The following is a 23991-nucleotide window of genomic DNA, read 5'->3' on the forward strand; positions in this document are numbered from 1 at the left end:
AGTGAAAGGAAACCCACCAGTCAGTTTTCATGGAGGAGAAGACAACCTTCCCTGCAGAGTGAAGCAGATGGGCTCCTGGGGGTGCCTCACAGATCTGGCTGTGACCCACCCATCCTTGTGGACCCACGGGGCAGTAGGAAACACAGGGAAAGCAGAAGCATCTACTTAAAATGTCACCCCCAGAATAAGAAACCTAAAAGCCCTGCACAGTAGCAAATTGTAATATTTACCAACAACTTAGCATTTGGTTCCAGAAATGTCATCGTCTAAAAATGCAAACAACTGTGCACTCACAGTGGAATAGTCAGCAAATGCATCAAAGGGATGAGAAAATAAGACCATTCATTAACAGCATCACTTTCTCCCTTTGCCACATTTAATGATACTTATCATATTTTATACTTGCATGTACTATATTAAACTTACTAATTGGCTACATAATAAAGCTCAAAAGTCATTATGTTTAAGAAACTGGAGAACTGAGAATCAGGAGAAAGGAACAGAAATGATGGGTACAAGCTGATCTCTGCTTATTGACCAAGATTCTGAAGACATTAGTTGGCATTTTCCATAAGTAGCTTTAATTCTTGTGTCTTGCAGAAATGAATTGATGGGCTAATTCTAAAAGTAATTTATTTGGGATTTGTAATGACTTATATCACGCTAATAAATCCTGTCTTAAAAAATCTGGCAGAAAATCCCACACACAACTAAAGACTCCAAAGCCACAAAACACATTGTTCTGCTGACAAATTTTATAGTTCTACATCTTATAATTCTGGGTTTCAACAATTTTGTTTGATAAAATTCTCCCACCTAGAAGGATTCTGTGTCAATGTGGTCAGTAGAAGAATATCCTGGGGGAAAGCACATCTGCCCAGCACCTCCCTTTCATTCATTAACCCACCAGGGGCTAACACTAATTAGATCAGGCTGCTCATTTTAAGCTGATAATTGATTTAAATAGGTTGCTCATTTAAAATAGAATAAAAACCTGCTAAACATTTGGTGCTTGGGTTTTTTTCATCTGCAACTTTCAATTGCTTGTGCAATGTAGCATAAAATGTAGAGGTCTCCCTTTGCTAAAAAGGCCATAAAATTAATTACAATGAGTATGAATTGTGTAGGGTGAGGGGGTGGAGGAAAATGAGTGCTGGAGTTAACTGCTGATGACTAACTAAGAATCACAAGCAATAGAGCTTATTTCTTGTCAGCAGAATTTTTGAAGTAACTTGTATAGCTGAACTATTCAGTTTTACAGACTTTTATCCCAGAAGAGAAGGAGTTTAGCACATCCAGAGATGCTTCTTACATCTTCTAAACTGTTATTGCTGGGTGCAAAAACATTATCACATAGTGCTAGTGGTTTCTATTGTCTCAATTAATTAATTTCTTAAATTAATTAATATTTCAGCCTCTGTCCAAGCATATAAATACAAAGTCTGTGTTTTATTGTTAGGACAGTGTCAATCTTCAGCCAATGTAAAAATATTCTCTTGGTGAAGTTGCCCATCAAAAAACTTTGGTTACATGTGTCCATAATTTACAAGCTGTTTCTTGCAAATCTAAATAAATCATGACCTTTTCAGCCAACTATAACTGTGTTTGTTTGTACAAGGCTCAGACTTCAGCCCAGGATAATACTCAGAATTTGCTATTTATTTACCTGCCTAAGAATCAGTATCTGCAAGCTGGCTCCCACACGCACAGGACAAAACAAGTAACAGCAGGTACTGCTGAAACTAGGCTGAAATAGGAACTCCTGACAAAGCTGCAGGATCACCAGAGGACAGAAATAAAAGCGACTGCGAGATGCAGATTGTCAGCACTGCTGTTTTATTTTTAATCCTCCTTAGTAAAACCAAGTCCCTGCCACTCCATCTGCTGCTGCAGCCCTGCATCATGCCCTGTTCGGGGAAGTCACCTCCACACCGCTGGCACCGCATTTTACCCACGTTCTTTCTCCTGTTTCCAACAAATTCAGCCAGAGATCCAGACTCCGCAGTTCGGTGGCGTTCAAGGTCTCTCTGCCTTGAAAAACTATTCAAGAGCACTCACTAGTGGCTGCAAATGAAAACAGCGCCCTGGCAGGGCATCACCCAGCCTGCTGCCTTCGTGGCTCTTTGAGTCCTAGAGAAGGCAGCAAGAAGACAATAAACACCCTTTCAATAATTCTCCATTCAGGCACCAGATCATTTTCTCAGTTAATGGTAAATATTATATATCAGTAAGCAGCTTTTTAAGGCAACCAGTTGTGAAATACATTGGAAACAATACCAGTTGCTTGATCACTATCAAGGATATTGCTTGATCAATATCAAGGAAGATAATTCAATTGCTTACATTTTACACGAATGCTTGAATTTCTCTGTTCAGTTTTGGACAAAACCCATTTTAACAAGGCATGGTTTTTTTAAAAAGAAAGATGCTAATTTATTCCCTTGTATTTCAATTTGTCACTGAGTACATGCTTCTTGTGTTCTGCTGTTAGGTGCACTAATATCTAAGTATGCAGCACAAGAAAATGCATGTGAGCAATCAGTTGAATTGACAGTGAGCTGTAACAGAAGCATACAAATAGGATGAACTTAGTGTCCATACCATGGCGGAGGACCTGGTTTGGCTACACTGAAATTGCCAGTGGCAGCAGGACTCTGAAGGCAGACAGCCAGGGAACCAGGTAAAGCTGTGGTGACCAGAGCAGGTGATTATACAAAGTTTTGCCACCACACCTCTCTAAATGGCAGTACCTTGTGTTGGTCACTCGTGGATGTGGGTGAGGACTGGCACCCTGGAGCACTGGGGTAGTGACAGCCACCAGGAGCCAGGAGAGTGGCACAACAAGAGGCTCCTGCTCAGGGACGGGTAACCCTGCCTCGCCAAGGGCCTCAGGCTCCCCTCTGAACCACAGGGCTGCGGAGGAACAGATTGCCAGCTAATATGGAAAGCTGCCTGCTTCCTAGATTAACGATGAGGTAATTTGGAATTTACATATGTGTGGAGAGGGACTGTTTTGATCCCAAGGTAGTATATCTGTGATACAATAACGCGGGAGATAGAGAAAAGGTGAAGCAAGGAGGCCAGATAAGAGGGAAGCGAAGTGTCTGTGGTGCCAGCACCAAGGAGAGACCTAACAAAGCACCAGGCCCAGCCCAGCACTGAGCAGCAGCATGGTTGGAACAAAAGAGATGTGGCTGAGCTGGGAAAAAGCAAGTGCACAGCAAGGAACATTGCAAAGGTCATTGAAGCGGTTTGCACAGCTGTTCTTCCAAGTGGTCTCCTCTTGCCCCAAGCCCTGGCCCCTGACATTTCAGTAGCTGAAAACCAGGCTCTGCTGCTGCCTTTTCACTGGCCTCAACACTGCCCAGTGCCACTGGGAGCTGAGAGCTCTTAGCTGGGGGAGGCTTAGTGCACTTGACTCCCCTCAGCCCCATGTTTGAGAAGATTTGACTTGTCTGCTCCCATCACAGCCAGTTGGATGTGGCTCCTCGGGTCTGAATCCTGGAGAAGCAAAAGGATTTGCCTATGATTGCATGGGCAGTTGGCAGCAGAGAAGGGAATTGCTGCAGACCCTGGGCAAACGTTCTGAGCAACGCAGTGTCCTCCCCTAGTACAGGGCTGGGGCTGGAAACAGAGCAAATAGGTTCACATTCATCCACTAAACCCTCAGTGATGAGACAAGAGCCAATGGCAGAGAAGCAACCAACTGCACAGAGAGAACGCAGCATTATTCCTGAATCCCAGTGTATAAAAAAATACATAATTTTAATACTGGTTGTTCTGGAGGAAGGAAGCTTGAAACACCAAAATCTCTCTATTACATTTGGATTGAGACATGTACTATCTATCCTGTTTGGAGTAGCAAAGATAATTGCACAACAGAACTAAAGTAAAAAATCCCAAGTTCTCCTACACCACGTATGACTGAAAGATAAGTGGGAATAGCTTAAACTCTGACACCAGCACCTCCCCATTCAGAAAATCCTGGCATGCTGAACTTGCCAGTGGTAAGCGTTTTCTGCCACTATATGCCCAGAGATGTATGTATAAGTGAAGGCCACTGTACTTGCAATAGTAATAATAATAATAAATAATGTGGGATAAAACTGAGTGCCAGAATAGCCAGTCATTAATTCTGTATCTCACCTCCTATTTTTTCATGTTTTCCTTTTTTTTTTTTAAGCTGCCTACCCTGTTTTTGCTGTCTTCCTTTTCTATTTGGTACATTTCAATGTCTGGGGGCTTTTTTTAGGAATAATTTTCCTTGATGTATCTTTTAATTTTGCTGTCATTTCTCTCCTCTCTCTACACAAGCCTTCATCTTGAGTTGCAATTTCTTAGAGCTTTCAATTCTCCCCTAAAAATAATTTTCTGTACAACTTCTGTTTCCATCTCCTCTGATAGTTTTTCTTAGTCTTATTTCTATATATTTTTGTTGTTACTCAAAGTATAATAATAATTACACCACTAATAGTAAATTTCTTAGCTCCTTCAATTGCTGCTGCTAACTAGAACTGTTATTATGTGCCTTTTATTATGCCATTTCCTGAAGAACATTTCTAAACAAAACTCCATTTGTCTTCAATGGAGCTGGACTTTCTTTCCTTATTTTCCTTCTAGAGTGGTAGGGCAGATGGGGACACAGCAGCTGGGGAGCTGATAAATCTTTCTGTGCTTCCATGGGGAAACAATCCAGATTTGTGGGAAACGGGATCAGTTAGAAAATCCTGAGTATCATCTCAAGTTTAGGATATCCATTAGTAGTCCTGGAAAAAGGCTTCTGCCTGGATCACTGCTGTAGCTACAGAAGTTCACTAAAGAGCGCCAGAGATGAGGTTTACCACCAAATCCTCAAAGTAATTTCAGGCACAGATTTGGAAGAAGGTTGCCTGGCTTGGAAGCAGTAATCTCCCTTGCACAAAGGTCTGGTTTCTTCTTGAGAGGAGGTAAGAAGATGAGTGTTAGGCAGAATTTTACTAACACAGCTTTGGATAGAAGTCAAGGACTGAGGATTTTTAAACGTTTCTCAGTCACAGTTCTTAGACTCAAGAGTACCTAAAGTGTGTATATAAAAGATTGTTCCTTTCTGTTTCCTCTTTCTTCAAAAAGGAAGAGATTATGCGGAGTTCAACTTTCTGATTTCTTGTTTGTTTTTTTTTACTTTTCACCCTGGGGGATTTAAATTACCTGCATTTCGGGGGCCAGCTCAGCAGAAACACACAACAGGAGCAGTGTGCTTCCAAATAGACTGTGCAAATGTTGCTTTTGTGATGTGTTTTCTTTTGTATCGCTGTAGTCAGCGACTGCTCTGGATCCCATCCTAGGACACAGGCCAAGAATGAGAAATAAGGCTGCAAGCGAGACAACAATTCACAACCACAGTATTGTTTGACTTGGAATACTCACCGGGGTAAAACCTACAACAGGAATACAAGATGCTTTAAGTAGCAGATGCTGATTTCAATCTTTCTGGTAGTTAGGGAGTCCATCTCGCCCAGCCCACAGAGCCAGGAGGGACTTGGCAGAGAGATTTCTTCCTGGCTATGTCAGCAAGGACATGACAGCAGAATCAAGAGTTGTGAAGCACCCAAGGTGATCAGCAGTGTTAGGAGGCATATGCACGTAGGCTTTGTTAGAGAAAAGGACTGTGCTATCAGCAAAAGTAAGCAGCGGCAGATGAAGGTGAATGGTTGAAATGGGGAAAATATACCTGTGTTTAGTCTCTAGGAGCTTCTAGCCAAAAACCATGACAGCCTTTGAGCATACACATTGCAAAAGAAGAAAAAGATAAAACTGTTTTGCTACTATATGGAAATAAAAAAACACAGGCAAAAAAAAAAAAGACACTGGGGGGTTTATTCTGTTTAAAGAGGGAGTAAAACATTAAGTGTTGCAAAATTCCAACATCAGAGTAGGATGAGAGCAACAGGTAGTAACCAACACCCCTGCTACAGAGTAGTATAACAGTTTTAGAAACATGTAGCCTATATTTTAGAGTAAATTAGTGTAATACAAAGCAAATGCTTAAAGAATGCTCCATTTTACAACTGCAGCTTTAAAATTATTTAGGAGACATTATAGTATAAAAATTGAATTTGGGAATATACCACAAATTACTGTACAGGACTATAGAAATGCTCTAATTTCCAGAGCTATTGTTGTTTGAGTTGTTCAGAAAATGTTAACAAAAATAAATTTTGATGAAAGACAAAACCTCTCTCAGAACAATTTGCAATTTCCTAATCCAGCCCATGCTCCCAGTTCCTGTCTGCCTTTGAGAATGCTCTGGGTGGGATCCAAAGCCTGTGAAAGCAATGGACAGGATCCCACTGGCATTCAGCAGGTGGGATATAAATGCCAAGCCAGTGTCAGGATGCCTCTGGAAAGCCATATCTCTCATTGCAGATCCCAAACATTGCATCTAGGCCTGCAATAATCCTCTGTAAAGGAAGCTACAAAGGCTTTGGGTGTTATATGTTCACATTTGCTAGTGAAAATGAAATGGCAAATAGTAAATTTGTAAGGATGGCAATTACAAAATGAAAATAGCCCAGGCATATTCATTGGAAAAGTTATGTATTGCACTTTCCAAGAAGGGAATGCAAATTTTCCTATTCAGGAAGGCCCAGAGCTATCAGCTCAAGCAGTGCCTGTACCCTGGCCCTGCATCAACTGCAGTTTTACTGTCAAAGGTAGACTGAAGCTCTCCAAGCCTCTCGGATCGACAGGCTGTGCAGAGGTTCCCACATCCCACAGTGCATCTAGAGCTGTGAGCACGGGCAGCCACCTCTCCGTTCAGCACCATCCCTCCAGTCTGCCTCAGTGAGAGTCGCAGGGCTGCACACCCACTGCTCACCCAGCACAGTGGGCTTTGTCCTGTTTCCTGCCTGAAATTGGGCATAAAGCAAAGCAGGAAGAGCAATGGACAAGTCCTAGAGGAAACTGTTACAACTGCAAACCTGTATTCAGCCACCCCAGCTAGAAGGGAAAGATCCAAGTGTCACCTCACCTATAACCTGTGCAGGCAATCCAGCCAGCTTTCCAGCACATCCATGGCAAAGCTGTTTTCCAGAGGTAGCTGGTCTTTTGTCTCAGATGAAATTTATTTGTGTGAAAGGACAAAATTACCACTAAGGGCAATGGAGTGCTAAAAGCAAGATTTACAGAACAAAATAAAACAAAAACAAAGAAACAAAAACCAACCATTCTGCAAAAAGGTTACAATTAGCTATTTTTCTGCAAATTAAAGGCTTACAAGCAGAAGAAGTTGAGGACATGAAGGACTCCTTGACTGACCTTTGAATACCATCCCAGGTGAACAAAACAGACATACACAAAGAAAAATGAAATGCCAAGGAAGTGAAAAAATGGAGAAAACTCACATTAACATCATCTGCCACAAGCAGATTTTTAACCATCCTCTTTTTTTAACCAGTGATCCAAAGCAAGAAGTTAAACAGGCTGTGGCTAAAACAAGTGGCACAAATTTTCTGTCTCCTGGTTTGTCATGAGGTCTGATGGCACCTGGATGAGATTGTTTCAGGTTCATGTTTGGGCTCTCAGATGTGCTGCTATCACCCTGAAGCCATTCTCCCTGCCCATGCCTTCTTGAGGCATTTTTTCCCTATCAAGCTACATGTTTTTCCTGTTTTTCATGGTATACTTGCAGTATTTATCCCCTCTCAAATTTATTAAAATGGGTCAGATTCAGAAACTGTTGCTGAAGACATGGTATAAATTCCCATAAGTAAATACAGACATGAATATTTGTCTACAGGGTTGGTTTTTTGTTTTGTTTTTTTGTTGTTGTTGTTTTATTGTGGGTTTTTTTGTTGTTGTGAGGGAATCAGCTTAAAATACTATTTGGCAGAATGAGATTTCCCTCCATCAGTCACAGTGAATGTGTTCTCCTATTTCATTCATAGTTCCAGGAAATAATAATATTTTTAGTAGGAAAGTTAATCTGTCAGGATTATGGTATTCAAAATGAACTGTAAAGAGAAGTAGAGAACCATAAATGATAAATACATGTAAACTAATTGCTGGTTTTATTTTATCAAGCCATATAAAATACTCAGCTCCAGGGATTCTAAATGGATTGAACAATATTTATTTAAAAGAAATCTTTCTTTTGTTTTATTCCAAGATAATGAGTAAGTGCCCCCAGGACAGTTTTTAAATGAGATAATGCACCTCAAAAGCCAATTTCCTTTTTCTGGCAACATATTCTAGCTGTAAGAGTGCTTGGATTAAGTAACTACACTGACTGGCTGTCAATGCTGCAAAGCAGCTTTACAAAGCCACCTTAGTTGCACTGCTTATCCACAGCTATCTTTCAGTATTCAAAACTGTCAGGTATATTTTCTTCTCATGTGAAAACACAATTTCCTCTTCAAACTTCAGGTGCAGCCTAGAGAGCAAGCAGCATAGCAGCTGAGAAATTCTGGAATTTGTCCTCCTTAAAGCCTTGGCAGCTCCTTGTACCTTCCAGCATTCTCTGTGGGGATGATGTGGGGCATCCAGACCACCACAAAAATATCAGTGATCTGCCCCTTTCTGCTGGAGGGTAAAAGCACATCTAAGTGTTCATGGCAGACTGTAAGAAAGCTGAAGAGTAATTTTTTTTTTCTTTCAGTTTGAGGTGTATAATGGAATTAGGGGCTCAGAGTTTGCTGAGTATGAATGAGAGGGGGGCTCCCAGGGAACTCAGGGATCTTAGGAAATTACCTGAACAGACATGCAAAGTAATTTTTACATTGCCAAAAAAACCCCACTAGAGAAAGTAGGATTATAACAAAGGAGGATAGAAACAGGCTCAGGGTAACTGAATGCTGGTCCTGGTAGGAGTTCTTGGAGTTTAAAGACAAAATTAAGCTCAGGTGTTAGTTAGGTGTCTAAATAAAAACAGAAAAGACAAATCAGAAGATTCAAAAGCCAAAGGCGTATTTTAAGGCTTGGAATCTAAAATTTACACACAGCAGTATGAAACCGAATCTTGTAAGTCCATTTTACTTATGAAATATTTTCTTAAAACTCCTTTGTGCATGCAACACACAGATGACCATGACTGACTGGTGTTCTCTACACCTGTTAACATTTCTGTACAATGAACAAAACCACCCAGCCAAAGGGAGGAGGCAATATGAGCAAGTGGATTAAACAAAGAACTGGTGATAGATATGGGTTTGCACTTGTCTCTGCCTTGCTGAATGATGGCAAACCAAACTCCTGCTGCTTTAGATCTCTGGATAAGTTGGGTAGTGAGCCTTGAGGGCTTCAGACTGAAATTTCTGACCTGCTGTGAAACCAGACACTTCTGCAGCTTCGGCAAACCAGGAGCTTCAGCACTGACCATCAGCAAAGAGCTCTGTGCAATAACTGCACAGACAGATGTTGCAGTCTCCCCTTCACCCCAGCCTGAGGATGGTGTATTTCCCACCAAACTTTGAATCCTCGAGGCCTACCTGGCATCAGGGTGGGCCATAACTGACAAATATTGTCCCAGTTTCCTGTAAGGAGAAAGGTGAAAAGGGTAACGTAGGATAACTGCAAACCTTTAGGTGCCTCAGGTAGAGCAGTTGCAGAGCTGTGTTTCACATTGCCCCAGGAAAACCATGGAGTCTTCCAATTCTCCTGGAAGCCCAGTTAAAAAGACAGAGAAAATGCTGGGGAGTATGCCTAGCTGTGTGTTTGAAGTCTTCCCAAAGAGAGAGCAGACCATTGATTTGGTCTAGTTAAACCTTGTAAAACCTTGGTTAGAAGTACCAAGTCCTTCACAGTCAATATTGCTGCTCATGGAATCCTCACAGATAATTGTGTCCCTCCAACAGTTTCAATTCAGTGTAAAGTCAGAGTAAACTCTCCATGGTGGCCAGTTCAGAACAGAAAAGCAAAACAATTCTCTAAGTTTTGGGTGTGTTTGCACCTCTATAAAACTAGAACTGTCAGTGAGATTGACAAAAAATTGGGGTCAAAATATTTTGCTGCTTTTACAGGCATCAACAGCCCTTTGTTATATAATGAAATTCAAAACCTAATTATGGTTACCTCATATATATAGTACAAATATATTATCTCTTTAGATATACATGGCCCTACAAATGGCCTTTTGCTAGTATGTCTCAGTTTCACTGAGTGTGTTGAGGTTTGTAGCTTACTTTTCAAATCACCTTCAGGAGAGAGAAAACACACAAGTGCCTTAAGAAATGTTGATTTATGAACTATACGGGTCTTTAGTCTTCTTGTAAACCTGGGTGGAAAATTGATCAGTTATAAGCCTGCTATAGATCTCACAGGTTTGCAAGATATATTATTGTATTTCAAGATTATCTGATATTGCAAAAGATTTTTTCCCCTTCTTTTTCGCTTTACCATGGTCATACATTTTCCTGTCTCCTTTTTTTTCTACTCTTAGAGTTAGGGAAGCTATCAGAAAATAAAAATAAAGAAGAAGAAATCATCCTAGAGAAAGTAGCTTTGGGCCACCCCAGGTTTTCCCAATCCATCACAATGTGGGTTTTATTTCATACCCCACTGAGGTGGAATTCACAGAATGTTTCTTGAATTACCATGAGGCAGTCTTATAAGACAATTGCTGTATTTCCCCACCCCCTTTTGCTTCACTCTGCTTTTGACAGCTGTTGGCATTTATTATATAACCAATGGACCCAGCATTAATTTTCAGTAGACTACAGGTCAGTAAAACGTTAAAGTAATATGCACAGAATAGGACTGCTCAAATGTAGGATATTAATCTTGCAGAAAATAAACATATTTCAATTTTTTTAAATCAGATTTTGGGCAGACTGGTAAAATATGAGAATTTTATCAAAATTTTCCAAAAATAATGCTTTTACAATGTTAGAATAATATGAAAATGCTGACATTTTTATGAGAACAAAAATGTCATTTTACAGAATTAACAGTTTTGATAGTTCAAAGTCCAACACTGTTCCTCTAGCTCTTTTGTTTGGGTTAATATCAGGGAGCTAGGGAGCTCTTTGTAATATTCCCCAAATGTTACCCACCTTGAGAATCTCCCAAATACTGAAATTTCTTGGTAAGACACTACCATTAAGCCGCACTACATATTCCAAGGTAAATTATATTCTGGGTCGCTTATATTTTTATTATTTACTCTAAAAACTTGTTCAGATCCTGATCACGTAAAAAATATTTTGCAGATGTTGAATTTTGGGTTCCTTCACTGAAGTCTCCATTGAGAGATGTCACCAAGATTTCTGGAAAAAGAAGACTTTCTTCGTTTTTAATACAGATGTTACAATGTGGACTGGAAAGTAGAGTGTGGACTGAGACAGAAGGTTAGGAGAAAAGCTTCAATTAATCCTCACATTAATCACACATAAAGATATCCATCAGTGATCGTGGCATACACCTGAACTAACTTCTTAGATATAGATGGAATGGCTGTTCTGCATATGTCAGTCTTATTAGTTTTATGGGCCTTTTTTTAATTTTTAATTTTTTTTTTTTTTTTTTTTTTGTGTAGACAGTTATTCAGTGATTTTCTTCTCGAGTTCATATGTCTCCTGGAGAAGTCACAGAGCATATACAGTTGGAAGAAAATACATGAGAAGAAATCTCTTGTGCTGAGGTTTTGTATTTCCATGTAAAATCTAGTTCAGTCATTTATTGCATGAGATAAGAAGGGCCAAATGGACCACATAACCAACCCAGTTGGTTCTAATATTCTTGTTGCCACCTTTCTATCAACAATGTGACAATTATGCACTCTAAATAAAAAATATCTTTGAAGAATTCCTTAATCAAGAAATTTACTATTACAGCCTCCTGCTGGAAACATTCTTCTCCTTGACATGAGCAAGTTTAAGTGATCAACTTCATGATTTGTTAGGTGGGAGAAGCTGTATGACAAAATATTTCAGAGATGCAATGCTTTTTGCCAAGCAGCTGAAACTGTTTTGTTGATAAATGTTCATGTCTGATACTATTAACACTGTCACACAGGTAAAGTTTGATCTCCTGACAAAACCTCTTGTAGCTGTCTCTTAATCTATTTAGTAATCAATATTAACACTCTCAAATGTATCAAAATGTTCCTTTTAGCTTGTTTGTTTCAGTATGTGCTATGTACACACACAAATATTTCACTCCATACATTCATCCTGTATGTCAACATATATTTCACTCCAAGTGATAATACGCATTTTCTTTAGTAACTGCAATAGCTTAGGATGTAACAGAAATATGAACACCCAAATAAACTGGCAAAGAGCACAGTATTAAAGATTTGGAAAACAGGAGAGATGGCTGCCTACACAAACCTGCAGTTCATACTGGCCTTTGGGCTCCATCAGGACCTCAGGATAGTCTGGCACTTTTGTTTGCAGTCTTAGGAACCTGTTTGGCTTTGTAACCTCAACTCTGCCTGACCCCAGCAGGAACGGACAGTGCTCAGCTGGCGATGGAGGAGGGCCCACCCCTCTCGTGACTGAGCTTATCACACCTCAGGCCTTTGGGCAGACAAATAGTAAAAGATGCAGGTCTGTGGTAAACAATAGATGGTTTGTCTATTCCAGCTGTCTCATAATATTTAAAATAAGCTGTGATGATGCACAAACCCAAATACTAGATGGGCTCTCACACCTAATCACTCCATTCTAAATGCTGGTGAAGAAGTCCTTTCCAGATTAACCACAGCAGACACATTGACTCCTTCACAGTGAAGCAGATTCCATTTTTCTTTTAAACACAAATTTCCTTAAGACCATCAGAACTTCAAAGTTAAAATGAAATTAGAATGTGTCTTGGCTTAACCAAGACCTGGAAGAATAAAACGGTTATTTCTTGGAGTCAAATGAGCACAACTTTGCAAAGCTGGAATTTTCACATGCAGGCACTGCATTTTAATAATTTATCTTCTCAGAGGAGCATATTGTACCTTGATATAAAGCCTGAAAGGTTTCTTGCCCTGTAGGGAATGCAGCTATAACAAAAGACAACTGAAAGCCATTTGGCTGCTTGTGACCAACTCAGAGTTAGAATTGGCCAAATTCCACACATGAACAGGGACACAAACACATAGCGGCTGCAGCCAACTCCAGTGCCAAATTGCAACCATATTTATAATCCTTTCAAAATGCTTTGGTCCATTTCTGTGGGAGCAACAAATATATGAAAAATGACAACCCAGTATTTCCTTTCGGAAGTGAAGTGTCCTCTCCCCCACACCCCCAATAAAGGCAGTCATGTTGCATTTCCTGCTACTCATAACACCAGCTGTTAATATTTGTAGTATCTTGTGAAGGTTTTTTTAGAATAAACATGATAAAAATAAGAACACTGGAAGTTTATACATATATCGTATATTCTGACTAAATCTAAGAAAAAGACAAGGAAAAATGTTTTTCAAAATTTAAACTATACCTGTTCCAGTGAAGCTGTTTCAATGTCAGAAAACTGGTTTTCTCTTTAATATGCATTCAAATTGCGTTTGGTGGGGCACAGAGTGAGATTTTGTACCTGTGCTATGGGGCTATTAGACTTGTAAGGACAACAAAGAATCTCTCTTGACACTCGGACACCATTGTAAAGGACAAATTATTTTCTGTTGATACTCTCATAATACCAGCAGCATATTCATCTATGTTCATGCCTATATTCAATGTATAAAGATATTTCACATTTATACATAACTAGGTTTGAGGACAGACCATTAGTTAGTGATATCAGTCAACAACATTTAAAATTTATATCACATTACACTCTCTCCTTTATCTTTGTGCGGTGCTGAAATTTAAAATTTTCTATTCGAAACTCTGTTTGAAGAGATTTTCACCATTCTAAAGTTCCAGGAGACCAGCTCCCTCTATTGTCTGCTGTAACCAATTCATCCTCAGAGGATAAGTCCCACATGATCCAATAATAATTTCTAACAGCACCAGCATCCTAGACTGAAAGTCATTTTCATATCTGAAGTAGCAATTATTTATTGAAGACACAGATGTAGCAAATAAAAGAAGGAGCCAGTATTTTGCACTGAAATAGAGGGCAAAAGGAAGGGAGAAGGGTTATTCCCTGCAACTGGGAATGTGGGCTGTGTGATGCCACTTTCATTTCTGAGACATGAAGCAGGGCTGCAGTAAAATGACATTAGTAGCTTTCATATGATAATTGGTATAGAAGAGAAGGTTGTTTCTGGGTGGAGCAGTAACCAAGTTCACTGAACCTAGCACACCATTCAATCACCCATGGAAAAAACAATGGGAGATAGAGATGGGGGAGACTTTTATTTTGACTGGGTAGCAGACATGAAGGCAGGGGGTGAGGATAAGGAGGGGAAAAGTATGCAAAAGTGAGATTTTGAGATAGCTAAATTTTTGAAATGTCTCTGAGTGCAAATTATTTATAACTATAAAATAACAATCATTCCTGCATTACATACAGAGTGGCAAACCAAGCAAATGCAGATTTAGATGGGACGTTTAACATATGAAATAATGAAAGAGGATGGTGGCAGTCTGCCAAGTCTCCCCCTCCCCACAGCTCCTCTCCCCAGTCATTGACTTTCAAAGAGGAAAAGATTTCATACAACAAAATATACCCTGACTTCCAGGAGATGCAATGAGAAGGGATTTACACTTAGTAGTATCTTCTAAATTGTCCCAAATAAAGTCAAGTTTAAAACAGTTACTTGCACTAAGTGTCTTTTTAGCTTGCTGGGACAAGCATGTAAGTTGGGATTTTCCTGCCTGTGTCTTTTAGGTAGGACTTTTCACCCCTTTTATTTGCTGTCTTTTGGCATCATTTTATACTTACTTTAAAATAAAAGCTACAAAAGGCAATTCTATTTTCATGGAGAATGCTAGCAATATGAATTTCAGCTCATTTCCAGAAGAATAATCTTTGTGCTTGTCAATTCAGCCCAGATAGTTTGCTGGCTTCCACACAGCAATTAATTAATGACAAATTAAATATTGCTCTGTATGAAGATGACTTCAGAGGTGGTGCATAAAGTTTGGGATTCCTGGAATATCTTCAGACTGGCTACAGTCCATTTGCATGAAAATATGGCTGTTAAAATCATGACATTTTTTTGTGCTACCCAGCACAAAATAAACCCTCCTGATGCATAAGCATATTTCCTTTACTCACACAGATATTTACATTTGATTCAACACTCTTGGTGCACCTGAAGACATGTTTTCAAAGCAAACCCACAGAGGTATCATATTAACACTTTGCTGTACTCTTTGGAAAAAATCATTCAGGCTGCTCTGAGAAATGCAAGCCACACTATGGAAATGCATTGCTTTACAGCATGGCTTCATTTGTAAGGAGTGTGGGGAGGGTTCACAGCCTTGGCCCTCTCAGGGTTTCTCACCAGAGGCATCATTTCAGAGTTAGGCATTTCCAAGCACTCAGGAGGCGTTTCATTTTCATCTCACTGAAATGATGAGGTAGCTTTGCTTGACTTTAGCCTTGCTGTTCATGTGAGAGATTCCTGGAATTCCCACTGTGAACTGCCCTGCAGACCCGCAAGGTCATTCCAGGATGCCCTGACCTTTTCTCCAGCAGCATCGACCTCCCTTGAACCAGTGGAGTAACAGCATTTCTGGTAGGGTGGGGGCACAAAGCACCTCAAGGAGCTGCAAACCTTCTGCACTGTGTCCTACACCACAAATTCAGGCATCACCCAGTATATATCAGATACATGCCTGATACTGGGCTAGTAGCTTTGACTTTGTGTCCTGATGCACTCTTCATTCCCATACTGGATTTACTGGAATATCTATCAGAAGATCAGGAATTACTGTATTTGGACACACATATCAGAAAGGACTATGAGACTGTAGGGTGGCAGAAAGGATGCTGAGTAGAACATTGTTTAAGGGAAAGAGGCATGGATGAAGAGTTTGTACATGAACCAAAGGCTGACCACTTGGTCTGAAGCAATTTTGGTTGCATCTCAGATGCTTTGCACCACTGCAGATTTCCTACCTCGCCTCCTTTAAGTGTTAAACAACGGATCCCAAGAGCCTGTTTTCTCCAGTGGCAGATGGTGAGGCATGCTGGACTAACCTCCCCAGACTTGAGGAAATGTGCAATAAGGCAGGAAAGATTTAGTTTTCAAAATAAATTGAATGTTTGATCACAAGTTAGCATTCTGCAAAGCTGTATGCTGTTATTATGACAAGTTCTTAAAACTAGAGCTAGCTAATAAAAGAATTTTATTGATTGTCATGCCACATCAGGTCAGAAATTCATTTAGTGTTTTATTGCATTCTAGCACCAGATGTTTCAGAGGAAGGTGTGAAACTCCCATAACAGAGAATTATGCAATAACTTGCTTATGAGAGAATCTTCTTTCCAAAGCCCAACGCTTAATGGTGAGCATTATTGTTCTTCTTCCTATATACTGTCTTCCCATTTTAAGGCGCTGCAGCTTTTCTTCCAACATATAACCAGTAAGTCTTCCAGCTGTTGTTATGTTATTCTAATGTTACCCATATGCAATGAATTCCACAAGTTAACATACATACAAATAATATTTCAATCATTTTCTGATCTTAAAAAAAAGACATCTCTTTATATTATTCATGATCAAAAAACCCTATCCTGCACTAATCCTTTTTGAGTATTTTTTCTTATGCTTCCCTCACAGTTTCCTTCTATAAATGCAAAATTCAGTATCATTAAAGACAATAAATAAAAAATGAGCCATGTACATACAGCCCTTAGCCTCTGTATACTTTTCTGTGCTAGGTAAGAAAAGATCTCAATGTATTTGAATTTATTTCTGTGAAAGTTTTATGCTTGGTTTTGTTCAGAAGCTTTTAATACAGCTAAGAAATGCAAGTAACTTGAGATTTTTGAGTATGTAAAGAGGAATGTAAAAAGTATGTGTGTGCATATGTAAAGAAAAAAGTTTATAAAAAGGAAGGCAGATTACAAAATCAAAATAAAAGTTCTGCAACTATTCAGAAAGTCTACTAAAACATAGTTTTCATAAACTTTCCTGACAGAAGCTCCCTTCCAAGAAAGTTAATGAAACTGAACCCAAACCAGATGGGAATACAATCAAGAAAAATTCATTTTCCAATTCCATTCAGTTGTTGTTAGATTTCTCTCCACTCATCTACTTTCAGATTCCTCATCTCTTTTATGAGTTGCTGCTACTTACTCTTCCTATGGTGAAAGATCAATACATTCATATTTTTAAAGTATTTTCAAATCTCTGAGTGAAAGCAGATACTATATCAAATTTATTTTGTGTTTATCAAAAAAAAAACCCAAAAAAACTTTAAAGTTACTTCAGTGAAGGCTTCAGAATCCAGATCAATACAGAATTGAGAACTGAATATAGAGAATTCAAATACAGTGTTATGTTCATACTGCTCAGCTTGGCTCTAAACCAATAAAACACGGGTGTGTGCCAAGTTTTACACACTGTGAGCAGTGGCTGTGACATCCAAGACACTACTCAGCCTTAAGCGCTTCACTGGGTTGGGGCCTTGTTGACATGGAGCAGAAAGGGAAGTGCCACAACCATTAGGATACACAGGAATCAAACGGATCTTCCTGTAAAGTCTTTTTTTATCATCCCAACTATTTTTTCTTCAGTTGATAAGCAAAGATGTTTGATTTCCCAGCTTTCATAAGGACAGAAGTTATGCAACTATTCCTTTCAGCGGCATTGACATCCTCAAAATAAACCACTACATTTCTAAATGTAGGCCAGGAGAGATTACTTCAAAAATAAAAGTCCAAATCTCTGTCTCTAAAGTAAATTTAAGTCAATGCTATCTGGATCACATTGAAAAATTTATTCAGTTTAGGTAGGCACAAGGAGAGACTTTGCACAGCAAAGCTCTCCAGGGCTACTGAAATCCTACCTTTAGCTCTTTCATACCAGATATGAGCAAGCACTTGAGCAAGCAAGTTCATTAAGGATTTCAGAAATGCATCTCTGTCCATTTGGAAGATGAGTACAAAGTAAAATAAGGAGCTAACCATTTTGACAAGTACTTTCTTCCCGTTTCAAGCTCACATGGATTCACTTTCTTGTTCTTTTAATGCATAGAAATTTGGGAGTTTGTGTTGTGCACCTCTGCCTGAATGTATTAGGTACCACCTTACAGTATAGGAAATAAGATTTCCATAAGGGAAGTAGCTTGCATTTCACAGAATCATGGAATACCCTGAGCTGGAAGCGACTCACAAAGATCAGTGAAATCCAACTCCTCTGTTACACTGCTTCCCATAGGCCATGGGTGGAGTAAGTCTGTGTGAGTGTTTTAGTTGGATCTAAGAACTTTAAAAGGAAGTTTTCTAATGATGATTTGCCACACCTTAGTTCACAACACAGAGTAAACTCTGAGGGCACAAACAGGTTCCTTTTTAGATGAGGCTTGTGTAGTAAAAGCACTACAGAGGTCAGCTCACACCCTCCAGGCACCAATGGGCTCAAACTTGGCTTAGTCCAGGGGTAAAAGTTCAAAAATTCTTACCTCTGTAAAAGGTTTTGTTCTTCTTTCAACCCGACATCATTCTGTTCTCTCCAGCTCTTGCACCTTGCAGTAAGGAAATTCCATTTCACACACATGGATGAGATTCATGGGCAAATCCACGTGAATACATTTTCCTGGGCTTTGTGACGCAGCATGGCAATGAAATTCATTAAGGTGATCCTGGCACACACATCCCATGCTGTACTTTGTGGAGTGATGCTCCCTCAGTTTGCCTCATCCTTAGTTCCACAAGAGCTGTAGAAACTCTGGAAAACAAACCAGAATTACATTTGCATAAGGCATTATGCTTTATTCAGTATTATATTAATTTTTATTTGCATGAAAGTTTAAGTACTCCAGCACTTAAAATATCATACTTCCACTAAGACCTTTTTCCTACTGTTTCTTTCAATTACCTCCTAAGAGTATGAACACAACTAAGCCAAAACAAAGATATTTTTCCCCCTTCCCACAACCACGAAAATATTTAATTTATACTGTGAGAGCAGGGCTCTGTTCAAATTTAAAAATTAACCTGGGGGCATATTCAGCAAAAATGTGTCTTTTATAATTATTCCCTTGTGTTAGAATAATCCTGGTCAGTCAAGAATCAGTCTGGCTGCAGATTCCTCTCTCTCTCTCATATGAGGTTGAGTGGAAAAGGAAAGATGAAAGCAAGGAAGAGGTTTTATAATTCCTCTCGCAGTCATTTCTTCCTCTGACTAGAATATGATTAAAGATATCTCATGTAAACTGGGAATAGGCAATACTTCCTAGCACCTATTTCAAATTCTGCCCTTGAGGATTATATAATAATAATAATAATAAATCCTCATTCTTACACAGCATTTTTCATCTGCAGATTTCAAAGAAATGTCTTATCTCACTACTGGGGCACCCCACACCCATGTGGAAAAGTTTTTCTCCCTTTGCTTGCTGGCACCCCTGAATGGCTGGAGGGGGATTGAGGGGGGTGTTGCATGGCTGGATAGGATCAGAGAATATGCCAGGAGAGACTTTTCACTGTCATTTGCCAGAGCACCTGGCTCTGTGCTGGCTGGGCTGTGGTGAATCCTAGGGAGGCTGCCCTGAACGCGGAATATGCTGGAACATCACAGGACCATGGGGTTCTTGTCATCTCAAAAGTGCTCCCTGGACCACTACTGTCACTTTATTACAGCTACAGAAGTGACTACTGCAGTCTCCAAGACAGAAATATTTTCTTCATCATATTATAGTGCAATTCCTTTTTCATCTGTCTTCTTCACTTCTAAATCAATTCTCACTCAATGTATTCTTTTCTTTGTTTCATTAACTGATGGTTTTAAGGACTCTCAGTGTTGCATAGTTAATAACTTTTCTGTAGCTTGACTTTTCCCATCAGTTCACATTTCCAAACCAATTAATTCCTTGTTTTCCAATGGTTATTAAAAGGTAGAAAAATCCAGTTTAACCCAGTCTACCGTCTGAGGGATGCATCTATATGCTAATTACTTTTCCAGTTTGCTAGCAGGAAACTCTGCATGATAGAAAGGACCATTTTCTAAAATTATCAAGGGCCAGACTTTTAGAGGTAGTTAGGTGCTTAAAGATGAAGAAGTGCCTAGTGGGGTTTTTAGAAATGCCTAGAGATTTAAGTCCTATTGAAATCAGTGTGATTGAATTAGGGGGCTAAATACTTTAAAAGCCAGGATCCACAGGATGCAAAAAGAGGGTTTCAAAAAACCCCATAGTATTTAAAAAATTATTTAGTCTTATAATGAGGAAGTTAAATATATGAAAGAGCAAAATTATATTTTTTTTCTTCAGTTAATAAAATTTCAGGTTAATCATAAGGATTACTCAATTCATGGTGCATTCAGTCAAGTGACTTCAGCTAACCAAAAAAAAACCTTAAAAAGTTCTCATTATAGCCATTTTCAGAAGATAAACTTTTTTCCTGTTTTGTTTGTTTCATAAGCAGTGCTTGCATTAATTCTTAGAAAGGATAATAACCTGTGAGCTAAATAAATTGGTATTGTGTTCCTCTTTCACTAGAACAACTACGTAATATTTTCAGCTGAACTTCACCCAGTTATATATTTATAAATATACTCAATTTACTCCAGTGACTCATTTCTATATGAGAGGCTTCAGGACTGAGCTCACAGCCAAGATTCTTGCCTGTTCTCATCCCTTAATTGAAAAGGTACTCTCAGCACTTGCTCTGGCATCTTTCATCTGTCCATTCTGCTTCTACAGCAGCTATGTCAGACATCCAAAAACCAGCTTGAGATCCTTTTTCAGAAGGACCCTGATAGCACAAGGGAAGAATGGTTTGTAGGTGGCCTGAATTCCAATGGGCTCAGGTGAATTCAGGATTTGTGCACAAACTGTTGGATCTCAGCAGAAGACAGAAATACAGGTTACTCTCAACACCAACCAGCTAATAAATAACATGACTTTGAAGGTTAATTCTCCTAGGTGCCCTGAGTGATTATATTGCCTCACTTTTAATGCCCTTAAAAACTGGGTTATGGGTGAAGTTTGAAGGAGAGTCTCCGTAAGAGTTTTCAAGTCACATATAGCCAAGAGTCCTGAACCCTGTAAGGTGTAACTCTTAAATTAAGCTATAGATACCCAGATACTTTCAGATCTTGCTAGAAAATATAGTTTGGCTAATTTTAGAAACGGTGAGCAAAGTGAAGGCTTTCTAAAGATGAGAACATATCTCAAAGAAATTTGGTTGTAGTCACCTGAACAAGTTCTCCTATTCTCTTCTGCATGAAGAATTTTTAAATATTAACAATTTAGGATTGACATCATTGCCAAGATAGTAAAATAAGATTTATGGTCTCAATATGTGCCTTGATTTCACTCAGGACGCAATGACCATGCATCTCTTAAGACTATCATTTCATTCAATCAGGAGTACAGCTAAGCAAAAAAACCAGAAAAATTTTATTTCAGAAGAATGGTTCACTGCTGATCTATATGATTTGTCCCTTAATCCACAACTTGTATTTATTTCTTCCTTAGAAATATTGCAAAATGGCTTAAGGACAGGATGGCTCAAGGTCTGGTAATGGGATTTTTAGCCTTTCACATTCAGCTCATTTATCTGAGCATGGGTAGGTCTTTAGGTCAGTGAGTTGTTACCTGCTGACTCTTGTCTAGTGGCCTCTGAAAGAAATGAATGAGCAACTTTCACATGTTGAACAATTGTCTAGCCAAAGTTATGCCAAAAGGGGACATTAACAAAAGAAATCACATAGCTACACAAGAGTAGAGCCAAAATTTCTTTATGAGCAAAAAAGAGGTTTTTTTCCCCCTGACACTTTGGAATTATGCTGGTAAGGAGATTTGAGTAATCCAACACCTTCTGTTCTGCTTAGAGATATATTTTAGTGACCCTCACACTGAATCATGTTTCTGTTGGACAAGCTCAGTATTTTTTGTGGGCAATATATTTTTAAAAAATAGGAATCGCCACCCTTCGAAAAAAACCCTTTCATTCTTATGAAATAAAACTTTGAAAGATCAGTAAAGTTCAATATCATGCCTAAGAGACACTTAACACTGTAATAAAACCAGAAAATAATAGGATATATATAAACACACTCACAAAAATAGCTGAATATAATCTTAAATTAAGGATGACAAAAGAGAAAGCAATAAAGCCAGAGTGGTACAAAAGAAGAAAGCTTGGGCAAGATATTTCATTTTGGTTAGAACTCTCTGGTTTATTTTTTCCATTAAGAGTATTCTGAGCTGCTCTTCCAGGTACAGACCTTGAAAGGAAAATGTGGGCAGGGTCAAAACTGAGGTGGGATGGCAGGAGTTGCCCTGGCTGAGATTTCTAGCTGCAAGTTCTACCTTTAGCCGTTTATTTAGTTTCTTGCTTCCCACACCACAAAAATACCTACACAATTTGGTCTGATCTAGAGCTTTCCAAAATAAATTACATTTTATTATTTATGTTATTTCATCAGGTCAAGCTTTAAACTAATGTTTTAACAAATACATGCGTCTGTTCAACAGATTTAACTTAAAATTTTACGTTAAACTGCAGCTGAAAGCAGTCTTTCCATGTAGAGGCTGGTTTTAGCCTCTAAAGATCACTGCAGACCACAGAATATATGTGTATATATAATGTATATATATTATATAATATACTTCTATGGTACATTACTCTTTCTCTCACTTCTCAGTTCTCACTATGCCCTCATTGTTCCACAGGTGTGAATTAGATAATCTCTAATGATCTATTTGGTTAATATATTTAAAGTCATCTGATATTTAGTTGAAGTTTGATGCTTCTGTTTCAGACCTCAAAAAGGCCCCAAATTTGTCTGGTTTTTTTCCCCCACAAATATGTTTTCTATATATTTGTGCAAGTCACTAAAAATATACATCCAGATTATCGCACCTGTATCAATGCGAGTAAAAATAAAAAATTTCAGAGGTACTTGTTTGATCATTCTTCAGCTTTAATTAGAATTAATCATATGCAAACTTGTTTGAAAATTCCATGTATAAATTTGGTATGATTTAGTCTACATGTGCATTTGTTTATACAAAAACACCTAAAATTCATGCCTCCTGTAAATACAATAGAATAATAAAAACATTTACTGCATATCACACCACTTTGCATCCTGGATATTGCAGTGTGCTAATTATTCAGTGTATTCAGACAGTGTTCTAGGAGACTGAATGTTAGACCTTTAGTATCATCCATGATACAAGGCAATTTTTCATTAGATATCTTAGTATTTGGTTTCAGTAGAAGGAGAAGAAGCACAGAATAACTTGGCTGGTAACTCAGTCCAACACCCTCCCATTTTCTGGAAAAGTATAATGGATATAACTGTGAACTGCCTGCATGAAGATGTAGATGTATCATGATGCAAGGAAAAAAAAACCCACAGAATGTGAGAATCCAGTCCTGTGTCATTTACAGCATTAAGATAAAGACAATCTGTAGCAGTTTGTGTCACAGACTCCTGTAGTCTACATCACTAAAAATCCCTGTGCCCCTGGAAACTTCTGTTTGTTTGTTTATGTTACGCCAATTCAATTCAGCACATTCAGCTAAACTGAAGCAATCCCAATTTAAATAATAGTAATAGTAATGTTGAGATGGAGTTCAGTAGTTCCATAGTTTTAAAATAACATTTCAAGCTAACGCACTGAAGTTCTACTGTGTAGTGGTAAGGAAAATTACCTAGCTGTTATCTTGCCTTTACACAGAGCTTCGCATCTCAGAAGGTAAAGGCCTCAGACCAAAGTTGTAAAGGAGTTGAGGAGTTGCAGTTGTGCAGTTCCCTGGTAAATTAGGCAATTATTTCCTACTAAAAAGCCCTGAGTAAAGCTCAGTAAATTGTTTGGTGACACAGGCTCAGGATTTGGCACAGGGCTTGCAAGGTGGTGTGCAGGTAGAAGGCAGTGCCCCTGCCAGCAGCTTCAGGGCTGTCTTCTGATACCTGTTCGTGCTCCCTGTTTTGAGAACAGCTCAAAG

The sequence above is a fragment of the Cinclus cinclus genome, chromosome 9 (assembly GCF_963662255.1).
Source record: "Cinclus cinclus chromosome 9, bCinCin1.1, whole genome shotgun sequence".
NCBI lineage: Eukaryota > Metazoa > Chordata > Aves > Passeriformes > Cinclidae > Cinclus > Cinclus cinclus.